Source organism: Ictidomys tridecemlineatus, chromosome 2 (assembly GCF_052094955.1).
Source record: "Ictidomys tridecemlineatus isolate mIctTri1 chromosome 2, mIctTri1.hap1, whole genome shotgun sequence".
Lineage (NCBI taxonomy): Eukaryota > Metazoa > Chordata > Mammalia > Rodentia > Sciuridae > Ictidomys > Ictidomys tridecemlineatus.
Window position 1 is genome coordinate 49,355,850 of NC_135478.1, and position 17,684 is coordinate 49,373,533.

General features: G+C 41.0%; 1 protein-coding gene and 1 long non-coding RNA gene across 18 annotated transcripts in view; one reads left to right on the forward strand and one right to left on the reverse strand.

Moving 5' to 3' along the window:
• Positions 1-7,857, forward strand: part of LOC110598797 (uncharacterized) — an 81,089-nt gene extending 73,232 nt beyond the window's left edge. For 12 of the 15 annotated variants that reach the window (XR_013434487.1, XR_013434490.1, XR_013434492.1 and 9 more), the window contains 3 exons: positions 1,128-1,263; positions 5,776-6,117; positions 6,796-7,857. This is a non-coding gene — a long non-coding RNA (uncharacterized LOC110598797). Of the gene's footprint in view, positions 1-20; positions 84-1,127; positions 1,264-1,569; positions 4,958-5,775; positions 6,118-6,795 lie in introns of those variants that run through there. The other 3 variants (XR_013434486.1, XR_002484689.3, XR_013434489.1) reach the window with 3 other exon arrangements.
• Cfap20dc (CFAP20 domain containing) overlaps positions 1-17,684 on the reverse strand; it is a 218,867-nt gene that overhangs the window by 18,537 nt on the left and 182,646 nt on the right. The gene's annotated exons all lie outside the window — the stretch shown is intronic.

A 17,684-nucleotide genomic window follows, 5' to 3' on the forward strand; every position in this document is an offset into this window, starting at 1 on the left:
TCCATTCCATTTGCATGCAGACAGTGAACATGACCTGAGAGAGCTGGACGGGATATTTTTAAGAGGGAAGAGAGCATCCTCAGGTAAACGAGACTCTGGCTCTGGTGCCTTCGTCTAAATAAGATTTTGTTTACAAGACCATTTTTACATGCATTTCTTTTATTAACGTGTTCCCTATAAACACACACGTAGGCATGGATACAAAACACTCCACCTCAGCAAGTAGCTCAACCATCCCTTCTTATATATATGGGAACCATTTGCTGAACTCCTGTGTGCCAGGCCCTGGGAATTGTGAGAGCAATTATTTTTGGTTCCTGTCCTCAAAGAGTCATGGTCTGATGGAAGAAGCACTTGAGCCAACAGAAAATAACAACATAACAATAGGCCATGGGCTGTATTCGCTGGCCACCGTCTGCCCTGATGGACTTCCCTTTCGACGCAGCTACTTATGATCTTGTGTACATTTAAATGTTTATTTGGGGAAGTGCTTATTCCAGATATGTAAAACATGACAATAACTATTATATCGCTCTCATTTACAGTCTTGCGCCACCTGCTCTCATAAAGCTGTGGGTCAGACGAACTGGCCCAATGAAGTACTTTTCACAGAGGATCTTTTGTTAGAAATTGAGCAATTTGCAGTAATGTTTATCCAACACTCAATGATACTAATTCATCCAGGCGAGGTGGGCTGGGTTTGTAATCCCAGCTACTCCACAGCCTGAGGCAGAACTGCAAGTTCTAGACCAGCCTTGGCAACTTAGTGAGACCCTATCTCAAAACAAACAAATAAACAAACAAATAGAGAAAAACAACAACAAAAAACTCATTTGTGGGGAAAAGTCACAGAATTTTTTTTGTATATCTGTGTGTGCCAGGGGTTGAACCCAGGGACGCTTAACCACTGAGCCACATCCTCAGCCCTTTTTATATTTTATTTAGAAACAAGGTTTTGCTGAGTTGCTAAGGGCCTCAGTAGGTTGCTGAGACTGGCTTTGAACTCCTGTTTCAGCCTCCCCAGCAGCTGGGATTACAGGTGTGTGCCACGGTGCCCCAAATAGAATCTTTTAAAAAACTGGTGAAAACTTTTCCCTAAGACAATGCTTATTTACTTCCAATTTCAGGAGGTCAGGGAGTGTCTGAAGCCAACCCATGGACTTCTGAATCCCAGAGGAAGAACTTGTGCACCCTGGAACATCATATGTGTCAAGTAGTGTGATCCATGAGCTGTCAAGGTTTTCTACAAAGCATCAGACATCTGTAAGTGTGTGTATTAGGCCGCATGAGCAACAAGTTCTGTTGCAATTACTCAACTTCACTGTAGTAGTGAGAAAGTAGCCATAAACAGATTTATGAATGGACATGGCTGGGTTCCTGTGAAACTTCATTCACCAAAACAGGCACTGGGCAGGATCTGCCCACGGGCTGGGTGCAATGACCCCTGACCTTAAGAAGGAACTGCGAAGTAGAAAATTCTCAAGATTCTTAGGAAAATTCCTGCCCATCAGTTCATTAGTCCAGAGGCGGACACCCCACCTAACCTTGGCCAATCATTACCCTTGCCAGGACTTTCTCAAACTAGATCTGAAAAGAAGACAGTCCTACAGTGAAGATGAAGGCCAAAAGAAATGAAACTCAGGAGTCGCTCCTGATCACACTTCCTGTCACATGAAGGAAGCCAGTTTGAAGACAGAATGGGATACCTTGAAATCTGGACTCTGGGTCATAGACCCAGTATAGACCCCGCTGAATGAACAGGGAAACTGGGACAATGTGGATGATGCAGGGGTTCAGTGCAGCACAAGGACTCTGAGGTCTTGGGAGTTCCTCTATGGGAAGATGTGCTAGAAATAGTTAGGTATCCAGTACTAAGCCTTAGCCTGAGCTCTTGAATATGCCGGCATTATCTCCAAACCCACCATCTTCGTCTATTCTTCCAGCATCTCTTCCTTGGTTTCTCCCCATTCTGGATTCCCTGTAATCCAATCCAGAGTGAGCTTTTCAAAATTCGCTTACAATTTTAGGGTCAAATCCTAAATCACTACACTGACTTAAAGCCTTGCACAGCCGGTTCCTCCATCTCTGCCCACTGGGTTTCTGCCCCTTTTTCTGTCACTAACATACAGCCCTCAAGCTTCAGAGAGAGAGAGACACAACCTTGGTCCCCTTCTCACAGGGGTCTAGTTTCCTCTGTCCTTTGGTCTTCAGCTTTCTGCTCAAATTCCACTTCAAAGGCGTCTTCCTCATGTCCTAAATCTACCACTAGTTCTCTGTCACTTGACATCAGGAAACGCCTGGCAAATTCAAATCAGGATGACTTGAGGCAAATTTAAGACAGGACTCCTAATGACATGAGGGCAGGTATAGGGGAACCAAGAGACAGGGAATAACTCCAGGACTGATGTCACTCCTAAGCCTTACCTTAAGGAATAAGGAAGGAACCCCAAAACCCAGACAGCAAAAGGCACGGAGAGGGGGCCTCCTGGGAGGGCGCTGTGGCCGCAGTCCTGCATTTTCAGTGAGGCTGAGCTGGTCCCACAGAGGGGGAGCCCGGGAAGGGTGCCCCGGGCATCTCTGCCCTCTCGTTTCCAGTGACTGAGCCCCATCAGGAGCCCAAGGGCAAGGGAGTGGTTGACGTATTCAGGTCCATCAGCCCCTCTGGGAGAAGGATGGAGAAGGAGGAGGGTGGATCCAAAGGGGCGGGGAGAAGATGTCTGGACAGATTCCCTGGTGACTTCCAAAAGGACATCTCACTGTATAATCATCCTCCCGCCTGAGGGACTGAGTCACATCTACCCCCATCCACAGCGACCCTAGGCTCCATAGGGAAGGCCGTCCTGTCAATCTTCTTCACAAACACTAGATTCTGAATGAATGAATGAATGAATGAATGAATGAACGAATGGATGGCTGTTCATAGGAAGGCTAAGGCTAAGGCACTCAAATGGGAGCAAAAACACTGAAAACCCAGGAGTTCTCTGAGGAAGAACTTTTTGGGTTAAGGTCAGAAAAGAGTGATGGGAGGAATCACAGAACTTTGAAAAGGCAAACTAGCTGAGGATGAGGTGAGCATTGTGTTTGCCAGACATTTCTCCACCTCCCACTCCCAAAAGTGCTCCCCAGGGGATGATTACATTACGGAGACATCTGGAGTAGGATCCCATCTCTTTCAAAAGCAAAAGCAAAGCATAAACAAATACTGTATTTTCCTCTCACCTCAATCCAGGCTTATTTAGAGACAGGTAGCAAGCACGCATACAGATGGGAAATAATTTTTCTTTCTTCATTTGGCTTCTAAAAAGCACCTCTCCTGCTCGTATCTTTTGTCAGGAAATCCATAAAACGGAGATGATCCCTCTCCTGCCAAGTGTTCAGTGCTCCACGAAATCTCAAAAGCATTAACTTCTTTATACTCATTTAAATATAGTTTGTACATTCTCTCTAGAACTGAATGTCTTCCTTGCTTGGCAGTATTTTCCCTCAGGTTAAGAAAATATTAATGTCGTGGCACTTTAGGACTATTTTTTAGACGTTGCCTCAGTAGCTATGACAGAGCGTTCAATCCTGGAGGTACAAATCCAGGCATCAGGTGTCAAGTTCAAATGCGACACAGCCTAGCTAGTTGACAACACAGAAGTCTGACTGCTTCTTCTCTCTCTCTTCTGTTATCAGCTTCACTATTTTATGATTTCACACTGAATAAATGTTTATTGAGCTCCTGTAGTGTTGCAAATTTTATGCTGGGTACAAAGGAGCAAGACACGGTCCCAGTTTACAGGGAAGGATAGAGAGTGAAGCATGGGTTAGAGGTGAGCCCAGGGAACCTTGTACAATGGGGAGAACAGTTTGGGAAGGAAAGTCACAAAATGGTTATTACCAAAGGATGAGAATGAGGCAACAAGAGGACAGATGGAAGAGTATTCTAGAAAGAACAGCATGCACCATAGTAGAAGTTGTGAGGGTGCTTGGGGTACTCCTTGTGTACAAAATGATGAGACTGTAGTCAGTTGCTGAAGAAAGAAGGATGCTTGGAAGGAAAACCAAGGGGCGCTGAAGGCTCTGGAGATCTATCGAAAGATTTTCAGCTAGACCAATAGTGGAGTGGCATTTTACAAAGATCACAGTGGCAAGTGGGTGCAGAATGGATTGGTGGGGAATAGAGGGGCCCTGAAGATTAGTTAGGAGCTTGTGTTATAGGCAAGGCATGGTGGTTTAATTTTGGAAACTTAGTACATAGGTTATGGAAATACATGAAAAGAAACATAGAACCTTCCCCTTGACAATATCTGTTTTCCATTGTGTCAAAATAAGGTTGTAATTCAAGGGGAACAGAATATGCCACCTGCAAATACATCACTTTAGCATACTGATCACTTTGAGCTGAAGGCAATGAGGTACGTAGATGCAGGAAGAGCGATCTAACCTCCCACTTCCTTCCTAGCAGACAAAGATGCTTTCTTTATATTGAGAAGAGAATATTCTTATCACCTACGATGGGGATTTGACATTGAGATGACTCTGTGTAAACAAACCTTATTAACATTTCCTAATCACTATCCCACAATTTGCTGCCTCCAACCTAAGCCCCATTTACCTCTGTCTTGTTGTAACTCCACTGTTTATCTTTCTTTGTTAAGATGGTATATAAGCTTCCAGATCTAGCCCTTTTTTGGACCTTCAGTTCTTTTCTATGAAGGCCTCCATGCACATGTAAAAATTAAAATATTAACATTAAATAGAAATGTGAGTGCTTTTCTCCTGTTAATCTGTTTTTAGTCAATTTGATTCAGAGGCTCCAGTCACAGAACCTGAGAGAGTAGAGGAGTCTTTCCTTCCCTACATAATGTACAAAAATCTCCTGAGAAGACATCTCATTTATATTATTCTTTGAATGGGAAGCATTCTAGTGATGCTTCATTCAAGGATTTTATACTCTAATAAACATTTTAGATTATTTTTGTATGTCCCATGTATTACGTTGAATTTAAATGGTTCTATGTGCACCATACTGTGTTGATTATGTAAGGATCTTGAATAAATAAATAAATATAAAGCCTGGTCCCCCAAAAGTAGGCTCAGATATGAATGGGCAGAGTGAGAAGAAATAGAAATTTCTCCCTCCCACTACAAAAAAAGCTTGACCTTGTATGTAACTATAGAAACGTAAATTAAAGTAACTATACATCACTGAGACTTAGCAGGTTAGCAGATGTTCTAAAGGCTGATAAAACTTGGTGAGGGTAAGGTAGGGAGAGGGTCTGCTACAGACACCGTGGGCAGAAGTATAAACCAGTGAACAATTCAATGATATCCATCAAAATGACCTTTGAGCAGCAATTCTCCTGCTAGAAGTTCATTGTGCACACTTCCTAGCCCAACCTTAGGCAAATATGTGAACAAGGATATTTATCACAACACTATTTACAGTAACTGAAAAAACTGGAGATCACCTAAATGTCGACCTCAGAGAACTGGATAAATAAACCATGGTATGTCCAAACAATGGATTAACTTCCAGCAGCTTACGGAAAATGTAAGTCAGTTGATAGGTATAAATTCAGAAAGATCCAAGATCTATTTGGTAAAAATTTAAAGTGAATTGAAGAACAATTTAATAATATCCTTTTTATATAGAAAAATATGTATATAAAAGATATTTGCTAAAGAAAGATTCTGATGAGTGTCTAAGAAACTGTAACTTACCCTGGGTGAATTTTATTTTTGCACTAAATTTTTTTTTTCTGCCCTGACAATTTTTTTTTTTTTGACTAGGCATGTGTCCTACCACTGAGCTACACTCCCAGCCTTAGGAACGCTCTTTTTCTTTAAAGAGGGGAGTCTTTCTCTTCAGGAGATTCCAAATATGATGAGATCTACAATAAGACTTCTGAAACACATCTTCAAAATATCTGAAACAAGTATTTGGGGTAGTAAATGCTTACTGGACATAGATGCTAGATTGGTTCCTCTTACAGTGAGGAGGAAAGAAGAAAATGGGTTCTTTTCTCCGTGTCAATTTGCTCATCTCAGCTGCTCCTAGCAGCCCCTCACCCCCCGACTGGAAATAAAACTCCAACAATGACAGCAGAACATTCTGGATCTTTGAGAATTTTGGTAATGTTCCTGGAAATTGTCAAGATTTTATTTACATAAATGAAAACTGCTTTATCTAATGCTATAGATAAGCCCTATTTTGTATTTTACTTAGAGACAGGGTCTCACTGAGTTGCTTAGGGCCTTGCTTTGGCTGAGGCTGGCTTTGAACTTGCGATCCTCCTGCCTCAGCCTCCACAACCACTGGGACGTGTTCATGAATTTGGTTCTCCAGCTGAACTCTGTGGTGCCAAGTCTGACAAGTGAATGACACAACTTAAACTGGGTGCAAGGGTGCACACCTGTAATCCCAATGACTTGGGAGGCTGAGGCAGGAGGACCAGAGGTTCAAGGCCAGCCTCAGCCATTTAGCAAGATCTGCTCTCAAAATAAAAACTAAAGAAAGCTAGGAATGTTGCTCAGTGGTAGAGCACTCCTGCATTCAATCCCCAGTCCCCCTGCCCGGGGAAGGGGGTGGGGTGGGATGGGGGAGAAACAATATAACTTGACAAAGAATGGTTACCACGGAAAGTTGAAATCTGCCTTACAATAGAGGGGAAAGCCAGGCTTGCTCAGAGGGAGGGAGCACAGACTTTTTTCATCTCAGAGATGTATTCATGTGAGTATGTGAAAAGAAGCTTAATATTATGTTTTAATTTGCTTTTCAAAGGATCTTTCTTTTTTCCTTATTTTTCCTAGCTGCTGGAGGACAAAAGGTCTCAGCCTCACAGAAAACCAGGCAGTGACTCACTCGCCCTCTACCTTTCACTGGAGGAGAATCATTTTGGGGTGAAAATTCTCAAGGAAGTCAGTTTATCTCCTCAAAACAGAAAGGGCTAATCAAGCATTGTCTGATTAATTAGAGACACTTGGAAAAAAGTGCTATCAAGGCCTACAGCTGCAATCAATTTAATCAACATGCAAAGAGCCAATCATTGGTTTTCTTGATTAACAAAGCTGAATGTTAAACAGAGAAGTGTGACATTGTCGTGCCATTAGCTACAGCGACAAATTGAGAATTTCCCCTAAATATTCAAAGTCAGGCCAGGATAAAGTGAAAGCTTTTTCATATTCAATTTCTTAACATTGAACTCTATAAGCATGGCCATTTCAATTCTTCCCCTTGATAGTTCATGTAGGAAAAATAACTTTCATCCAAAGAGCAGAGATGAGCGGTGACTTCAGGAAGCTCCAAGACCCGCCCCCCCCCCAAAAAAAACCCCAAAACCAAAAAAAAACAAAAAACAAAAAACAAACCCACCCCTGGCCACACAGGTCCCAGTAAAGTTTACCATGTGTAATAGTGCTAGTAGTTATTGTCATTTGAAATTACAGAAAAAAAAGACTTGTTCCCAAGCAGCTTTATGTAACACTTTTTGAAGAGTTAAAAGATGACTGCGAGTTAAGGACTTTGTAACTTTTAAGTCATTAGCAAATCAAGAGCAGAAAACTTTGCCGCCTTTTCGAACTTTAACTAGAGGATAATTGCCTTAAAATTAGAATACAAAATAAAATCATCTAGACCTTTCTGTGAAATGATGGAACTTAATGTTGCAGAAAGAGTAGGTGGAGTTTAATTTAATGCTTTAATTTAGCTTTCTGGGCTTTTGTAAAGGATAACTACAGGGTATCATTTTCATCATTAAGTGTGTCAGAATAATAAGATACCATATTTATGTACTGATTTCCATTTTCTTTTCAAAGTTTGGTTATACTTTTATGTTCAGTAGTCAAATAAAACAAATGATATGCTAAAAAGTAGGCTCTGTGAGGTGAATGACAATTTAATTTCTTCCCAGTGTTGGCTGGCTACACAAGAAAATAAAGAACTGGGGGAAAGTTGACAGGATATTTAGTTGACTAGATTTATTTCCCAGCAGTTGCAGAGTATGTTAATTGTAACTTTTCAGTTAATGAAAAATATTGTGATAGAACACTGATGTGGGTGATAAACGGACTTTAAGCACACAGACGATAAAATCCTATTTCTAAAACTCTGGGAGGAAATAATCAGAACTCTTTTGTTGGTTAAACCATTATTTTTTTTGGTACAAAGGATTGAAGTAGAGGCACTCGACCACTGAGCCACATCCCCAGCCCTTTTTTTTTAATATTTTATTTAGAGACAGGGTCTCACTGAGTTGCTTAGCACCACGCTTTTGCTGAGGCTGGTTTTGAACTCGTGATCCTCCTGCCTCAGCCTCCTGAGCCACTGAGATTACAGGGGTTGGACCAGTCTGGTGAGCAAAATTGGGCTTGCCAAGGGACGGCAGTAACTCTCCCTAGTCACCAAGCTACCATCATCATTGTTATTATTCACAGAATTACTCCAGCTGCTATTCAACTATAAATATGGTCCTCATTCTACAGAAAGCTTACAGAAAGAATTATAAGAATGGTAGAAAGACAAAGAAATCTTGCAATATCAGAAAGAGCAAACTGGCAGACTAAGAATCTCACTGATGATTCCCACTAATAAATTCATTGACTGAAGTGTAACAAACACATAGAAAACTGCAAAAATATGTAGCTCAGTGAATGTCCCCAAGGTGAACAGTTACCACCACCTGGGTCAGAAGACAGATACTTTCCTTCCTCCTAATGGTCACGCTCTCCTCTCCCCACATCCGTTTGGCTGTGATTGAACTTATTGGAATGGAATCCTATAGTACATATTCTCAGACGTCTAGCTTCTTTCTGGAATATTACATTTGTGAAAATCATCTGTGTATTAGAGTATTTTATTTAGAGGCAGGTCTTACTGAGTTGCTTAGGGCCTCCCTTTTGCTGGGGCTGGCTTTGAACTCGCATCGGATTCTTACGTCTGATGGTTTGCTCTTTCTGATATTGCAAGATTTACTCCTGCCTCAGCCTCCTGAGCTGCTGGGATTATAGGTGTGTGCCACTGCACCCGGCCCTACTTTACAATATCTTAATACTACCAGGCATGATGATGCACACCTGTAATCCCAGTGACTTGGGAGGTTTAGGCAGGAGGATTGCAAGTTTGAGGCCAATCTCAGCAATTTAACAAGACCCTGTCTCAAAATATAAAATAAAAAGGGCTGGGGATGTGGCTCAGTGGTTAAGAGTCCCTGGGTTCAATCCCTGTTACCAAACAAAGCAAAACAAAAACAAAACTCAAAAAACAACAACATCAACTAATCCTAATTCCAATTCTGGGTCTTAGATGGGTCCTTACAGTTTTTACATGACTTTGGAAGCCATCTATGGGTTATGCATCTAGGATGGTAGTGGTTGGAGAAAAGGATATGGTCTGCTTAGCTTGTATAGATGCCACCTAAACAGTTTTCCAAAGTAGTCACATCAGTTGTAGTAGCAGCTGTTAGTTAGTCTACAACTTCACCAAAATTGGTATTTTATATCCTAGCCATTGTGACGGCATGTAGTGGAATTCCAGTATATTTTTGATGTGCATTTCTGTGATGTCTAATGAGTCTGTGCACACTGTCATCTGCTTACTGACCATTTAAATATATTCTTTCGTGAAATGACTCTTAAGTTACCTGGCTGTTTATCCTTTTGGGTTTCTTCTGTATTCTGGATGTGGGTCCTTCTTGTGATGCAAATATCTCCTTCTATTTTATGATGCGCCTTTTTACTTCTTTGGAGTTGAGTGGTGTCCTTTCATTTCTTCCTGATTTTAATATGGTCTAATTTATCCATATTTTCCTTTGAAATTTAAGACCTGATTAAGAAATCTTTTCCTACCCCAAGGTCATGAGTCTATTCTTCAATGTTTTATTCTATTGCCTGGGATGAGTGTCATGGTCACCTTCAGCCACAAGGAGCTTCTGAGCACCTGAACTGGGGTTAGTGCGGGCTGAGATGGCTTGCAATGGTAAAACACACACGGGACTTCAAGGACTTAATATTTTAAAAATGTAAAATAACTCATTAGAAATATTAACCTTAATTATGAAGGGACCAACAAACCACCAGAATGGCTAGAGACTGCTTCACATTGGAAAGCTGTGAACAAACAGCAGATACAGAAATCAATGTTATCTGAGCGTCCGTTATCTGACTAAAGCAGAGCCTTTTCTGAGCTGCTACCTGCCCTTGTCTCAGGTGTCCTGGGAAGTCTCCAGCTCAGGGACAACTGACCATCAGTGTGTGGACATTCCAAGGAACTGTGTAAATAAGCCTTATCAGGAGGTCCCATCCTGAAGCTGACATATGGAGCTTTTCCATGGCTGTTTGGAGAGCCGCTCTTTCCAGAATGCACCTAAATGCACATGCCACGAGCTACTTCTGTTGATTTTTCTGTAGCCAATTAATTTGCAGACCCCCGATCACTTGAATCTAAGTTGATGGAGGAAAAGTTCTTCCAACAATTACCCATTGAAATGATGATATTTTGGATATACTGGTGTTAACTGAAATAATGTTTCTAAAGTTTATTTTACCTATTGTTTTCAATTAATGTGTTTACTAGAAAAATAAAAAATTCCACTAATGGCTTAAATTTATTCTATTTCTTCGACTGGACAGCTGCTCTAGGTGGTCTTTTCTTCCTCCCAGATGGGATTCCCATGCTTTTGGCAATCATGGTGGGATCTGAGTCCCCTCGCCCTGTTGTCCATTAGGATGACCCACAGTGGGTCTTGGATTCCCTAGAGAGATGGTCTATTTCCGGTTCACTCTTTTACCTGAGGTGGAGTATTCTGAAACTCATCATGGTGCCCTCTTTTCGTGGGCTCTGACCTCCAATCTGTGTCCTCCAAGGTCAAGTGGTGTCATACACTGTGCTCAGCCCTTGAGCCTCTCAGCTGCTGCTTTCTGAAGTGGCATTTTTCTTGAGCACAGTGGCATGATAGGCACGGCTACCTCCCCTGGCTTTCCTTCTCTTGGATCAAAGCCCCATGATTCCTCATGGCCTTGGAAACTCTCCAATGGCATCAATCCAATGCTGTTCATGTTTTCTCTGGCTTTTCTGGATGTTCTCAGAGGGAAGTTCATTGTTAAACAACCGAGTCTGCTATGGCTAAAGGCAGAAATCATTGCTATTTAATTAAAAATTCTACCATGGTTGTCACTTGATGTAAGATTTTCATCAGCTCAAGTGGGGGTGTGAGTCAGGATTGTGTACAAGGAGCGGTCCCGATCTCACTGCAGTCAGGGATGATTTGCAGAAGAGGGAAGCTGCCTTTTAGAGTCAGAGATGGTCGCAGAATAACTCCAGGGTTAGGGAATATCAGGTAAAGATAGGAATAGATTGTTTGAAAACCTTTCTGGTTAAGTGGATAATGAAAATCTTAAGAAGACCAATGAGTTATACATCACATGCTGATTCTGACTGGGAGCACGGCCTGGAGTGCATTATTGAGAAGGAATTTAAGTTCACATGGACACTCAGTGGGCAAAAGAATTGTGGTCCACCAGCCATGTCTGTCATGGAAAACGGAGATGGGAGATAGCCGCACATGAGTGTAAATCAGATCTCAGGGATAACATGCTAGTGACTGAATTTTTATGCATCGAATACATGTTTATCACTGGATTAAAATTAAAATAATTTAGATTCATCAGATCACCTTAAAGTGATGGTTTTTAATGGAGGACCAAAGAGTTCCATCTTCAGCTGTGCTCTATCTAAGCTGTAATACAGGGAGGGCCTCTGGGTACAGCGGGTATACTTTCCAAATTTTTGGAAGACATTGAGTGACAGAAAGAATAGGTTGGATGACAGAACTGAGACATATATAAGAATAAACTTGATAGTCAAGAAAAATGGTTTAGATACCAGTATGGATTTCACAAGTATTTACCAAGATCCTGTTTTGTGACAGGTTTTTACAGAAAATGCAATGGTAAGGAAAAAACAGAGTTCCTATCCTCTTAATACTTCTCGTGTGGAGAGTGGGACAAACATCCATCAGGTAATCACACAATGATGTTACAAATGCTAGGGAGTCCAGTGGTGCAGAGAGAACACAGGAACTCAGGGGTTCCCTACAGGAAGTGTCACTTGGGAGGAAATCTAATGGATGAACAGGAAGAGACAAAATGGTGGAGCCGGGCGAGGCGTTCTAGAATGGTGGAACAGTGGGAAAAGGTGGGCAGGTTTGAGTAAAGGAAAAAAGACTAAGTGTGCTAATATGTAAACCTCCAGACAGAAAATGGTGCAAAATAAGGCTGGATCAGTAACGTGAGCCAAGCCACTCCAGCCTTGTGGGCCAATGAAAAGTTTTGTCTTCCTATAAGTAATGGAAACCCATTGAAGGGTTTTTGTTGTAGTTTGGAGGTGAGGTATCCCTCAAAAGCTCATGTTTGAGACAATGTGAGAAGGTTGGAGAAATGATTGGGCTATGAGAGCCTTAATCCAACCAATGAGTTGATCCCTTGATGGGATGAACTGGGGGTGAATGGAGGCAGGTGGGTGTGGCTGGAGGAGGGGATATTGGGGGGCGTGGCTTTGGGGTCTCTATTTGTCTCTGGAGAGTGGAGTCTCTGTTTTCTGATCATGTGAGTCACTTCCCTCCACCACACTCTTCTGCTGTGATGTTCAGTTTCACCTGGAGCCCCCAAGACAAGGAGCCTGATCTCTAGATAGGAACTGACACCTCTGAAATGATTAGTCCTCAAATAAACTCTTCCTCCTCTACAATTGTGCTGGTCAGGTCTCGAAGTCACAGCAGCCAAAAAGCTGACTAACACATTTTCACATGGGGGTGTCAGAGCTAGTTCTGTGCTTAGAAAGGCCACTTTGGCTGCCCCCTGGGGAATGTGTAGGGGTTGTGGCGAAAAGCACGTGTGGATGCAGGGAGGCTGCTTATAAGGCTACAGCAATAGCCAGGAGAAAGGTGGCCAAAGCCACGGGTGAGGCATGAGCAAGGGATGGGAACTAAAACTACGAGTGTGCACTGATATACACAGTGTCCTGGTCCACAGTCTGACTCGTCCTAACTGTTTGGATTGCACCTGGATTATTTAGTTCAACTTAGAAAATACCAGTTTGATAAACCTCACAGTGCTCCAAGGAAGGTGATCAGGACTATGCCAGGATCAGGACTATGTGGACTTGAGGGTGGAGAGAAAACAGGAGACTGGAGGGGAAAATGGGGTGACTCAGAAGTGCTATTGAAAATTTAAAGGGGGTTGTTCAGTGGTTAAGCACCTTAGGCTCAATCTTTGGTATAAAAAAAAGAAAAAAGTTAAAGGGCATCATGCAAAAGAGTAATGTAATGGTTCAATTTATCACTCTGGAAAGAGAGCTAGTATCTGTGCAGAGAAGTCATAGGACAGCTCAGCATAAGGGAGGTTCTGTGGTTGGACTGTTTGACACTGGAATGCTGGGTGAGCACTGAGCCTGCTCCCTGGCAAAGATACACAGAGTCTGAAGAGATGCTGACTTAGCTTATCTCCAAACCTCTTCAAACTCTCTCAAGATTCTCAGGTCCCATCAAAGTGTGTGTGTGTGTGTGTGTGTGTGTTTTTCCCTGGGAAGCATTTGTTTTTAATATGACTATGGATATCTCTACCACCACTACCACTTAATGAAATACTTATGCAAACTCTTTATAGATATTATCTCAATTAATTCTTGTAATAATCTGATGAGGTAGGTTGTAAAGTTTGACCTATATTTTAACTTTGTTTTGTTGCATTACTAGGGTGCTTTGCCATGGAGCTACAAACCCAGACTTTTTAATATTATATTTTGAGATAGGGTCTTCCTAAGTTGCCTATGTTGCCCTCAACCCGTATTTTTAGATAATTAAATTGTGGCTTGGAGAGTTAAAAAAGGATACAAACCTCGCATTTTGATTCTAGAGCTGCTTTTAACTAGTGTGTTAACCAGCTTCTAATATGAATTATTCTACTATATGCCAATGCACTGAGTCCTGAAACCAACATTTTAAACAATATCTAGCCTTCAAATATGAAAGTATATGAAACACTGACAAAATATATTTGATGTGACAGCTAGTATCTGTGTCAGTCAGAACAAGAATAGGTTATGCTTGGTAACAAACAATCCCTCCAACTCAGTGGCTCAAAAACAACAAAAGTTTTTTTCTTGCTTGTTTTTAATGTTCATAATAGTGGAAGGACTTTTATTAGTGAGTAGGCTGACAAAACCACCACTAGCATGACTACTTTGGACACAGCATCAGAGGAAGAGAGAATTAGCAATTAAATACTTCATCCAAGTAATAACCTAAGCCATATGATTTCTAATTTATTATCTAGAACTAGTTGTGATAGCTGGCTCCACCCATAAAAAGGGAACCTAGAGGTGCAATTCAAATGTGTGCTTGGGACCTGGAGAACTGGGAACATTTGGTAAATAGTGTTAATGGCTACTGCAGGCAAGGCGTGTATGCAACCTTTGCATGCATTTCAGAATTTCTACCAAGAAGAACATTAACTGTCTCTTCACATTAGCTTGTTTATTTACCCCAATCTGAAGTATTTTAGAAGGGAAGTGTACAGAACATGCTGGATTCTGGTGAGTCTTCATCATATGCATAAAACAATTTGAACCATAAATCATGTTAAGCACTCAAACCGTGTACATGCCATATTAGTATAATTGTAGTTGGGTTAAGTACAAGAATTTGTATATTTTACTCCTTTACATGTTTCCTTGTACCTAGTTATACACTGCCATTATTGACAAACCAGAGAAGATAATATGAAACAATCTAAGCCTTATGTTAGGTTTTGAATCTTAAGATGTAAGAATAGATACTATTTGAATGCATCAGGTAAATTTTATTCTGAAAACTCTCAGCAATGCAAGTCCATCCATGTGAAATTAAATAAAAGTGTATTATTATTATTATTATTATTATTATTATTATTGGTATTGGAGATTAAACCTAGGGCTTCTTCACCACTCAGCCACCTCCTAGTCTCCTTTTATTTTGATACAGGATCTTGCTAAGTTGCTTAGGGTCTTGCTAAGTTGCTGAGGCTGGCTTTGAACTTGTGATCCTCCTGCCTCAGCCTCCTGAGTCTCTGGGATTACAGGTGTGTGCCGCTATCCTGGATAAAGTGCGCTACTCATATTTTGAATTCATTTCTATAAAAACATAAACCTCTTAAAAAGTTTTGTTATCTGATAAATATTTGAAATAATACAAGAGATTCATCTTGTTACTTGCTATTACTCAGAGTATTCAATTCAGACTTGACCTACTTTTATGTACTATCTTTGGGAAAATACAGTAGGTTTATTCATAAATACACCATAATCTCAACTCTAAAACCAAAAAGTGACAGTGCAAGTAAATGAAGACATATCCCGGGCATCTTTGAAGCATTTCATTGGAAACGGCTGTTAGAAGACAATTTGCTGTTGTGATTGAAGTGCCCAAAGAAAAAGTACACGTGGCATTGGTGTGCTTAAAACAGAATTAAACTTTGTATTACAAATGCTAGTTTAGGAGGGAGATGATTTCAAAAGCCATCGATACCTCCTGTGAAGGCATGGCTGTGCTCTTTTGGATGGTACTTTTTTTTCTAATTCGAAAGCTACATATTTTAATAGAGAAGGGCCCCGAATGTTTTTTTTGAGGTCAAACTAGAAATATGTTGATGATTTAAAAATGCAAGCCAAGTGCTTTATTATATTATACTACCAGAGTGTTATTGTAGTTTAAAAATATCATTAAATCAGCACAAACCCGCACTTATCATTTCCTGCACATTTTTCACACAGAGCTGCCTCCTGACTATGAGTAATCTGCTAATCTGTTCTTCGCCTCACAATCCGTCAAAGTGACAGATTCATTCCTTCCCTAATACATAAGATCTTCATTTACTGTATGCCTTGCTGCAACTTTCTTTTTTGCTAGCTCTGAAATTTGGAAATTCACAGGCAGATTTCGAGAATGTCACATGGGGAGTTGTCCCTGTCTGTTTTCCAATTCCTCCATCATTCCAACAGGAGGGACCCAAACTTTTCTGGACTACTAATGGGAATGAATAATATTTCCAGAGTGGAGGCGATTTTTGATTCTAGTAAGAGTGTTGTTAAAGAGGTGGGAAGAGTCAAAGCCAGCCTCAGCAACTTGGTGAGGCTCTAAGCAACTTGGTGAGACTCTGCCTCTAAATAAAAAATAGAAATGGCTGGGGATGTGGCTCAGTGGTTAAGTGCCCCTGGGCTCAATCCTTAGGACAAAAAAAAAAGGTACATCTTCACCAAGTCAAAGCACTGACCACAATGGAATTTTCTTCTAGTAGCCCATTGAGTAGTTTTTTTTTTGGGGGGGGAGGGTACCAGGGATTGAACTCAGGGGCACTTGACCCCTGAGCTCATCCCCAGCCCTATTTTGTATCTTATTTAGAGACAGCGTTTCACTGAGTTGCTTAGCGCCTCACTGAGTTGCTGAGGCTGGCTTTGAACTTGCAATCCTCCTGCCTCATCCTCCTGAGCTGCTGGGATTATAGGTGTGCGCCACTGCATCTGGCCGAGTAGATTCTTAGGGTCCACTCTCAACCCTTAGTGTAAGGATAAAGATCTTTGATTTAGTAGTTTAAGGATAAGTTGCTCCCACAAAAGATGAAGCTTCACTAGCATAAACACTGCTGCTTAACTGAAAGCAATACTATGATTTTAAGCTGCGATTTCCAATTTATCATGACGCTGCATGAGTTGAGGCCAAGCAGGACTTCAGGTTTCTTGTTTATTGCTATTTTGTCAGTACAATTGTTTCTACTGCTTAAAAACTATTTCTATTCCATAGAAAATACTGTGCTTTTCCTTTCTTGCTTTGATTAGTTCTCTAAATAAAATGAATTAAGGACTGAAAAATATAAGTGTGTAAGATTTGCTCTTTCTTACTTTCCTAATAATTTAAATGTCACTATTATTAGCCTTAAAAGTCAAAAGTGACGAAGTTGTTTATGGCAAAATATGAGAAATATTTATCAACCAGTCCTACATATACATATTCATGTGAGGATATAGATGTAGATATATATTTTTTCCTACTAATAACCCAACATCCACCAACTTTTTTTTTGTCCTGAGAATTAAATTGCCTGTTTTGTATTAATGGATAGCAAGGGTGGGAAAAGGCTTTTAAAATCAATGGATAAGAAAGAGTCAATTGAACAATAATATTAGTGTTAATTCAGTCCAATCAGCTAAAAATTGTTTGCCTTTTCACCTCTGAGTCATTTTAAACAGGCTGAGCATTTGACTTGAATAGTGTATATTATACTGAGTGGGTTTTTTTTTTTTTGCAGTAATAAACAGCATAATTTGAAGCAGTAAACGATGGTAAACATAATGCATGGCTAAAGTGGAGAATTACATAATGCTTTTCATTAATAAGAGAGAAAGGAGGGCAGAGGGAATGTGGTCCCAACTGTCCCCTGTGCCAGGTCCGGGACCTCCTGCCCCCTCTACATCTTCCTGGACACACACGCTGATGACTGTGCGTGACACACAGTGGACTTGCCTCTGCAGGAAGCCACAGGCCACCAGTGCACGTTCAAGTCACACAGTAGGGACCTGGAAAGCACTGAGCACTGCTTTAAGCCACAAGGGCTCCTTAATGAAGCAGCGGGGACACGGTTCTGGGCTGGATCATAGAATGAATGAGGAGACA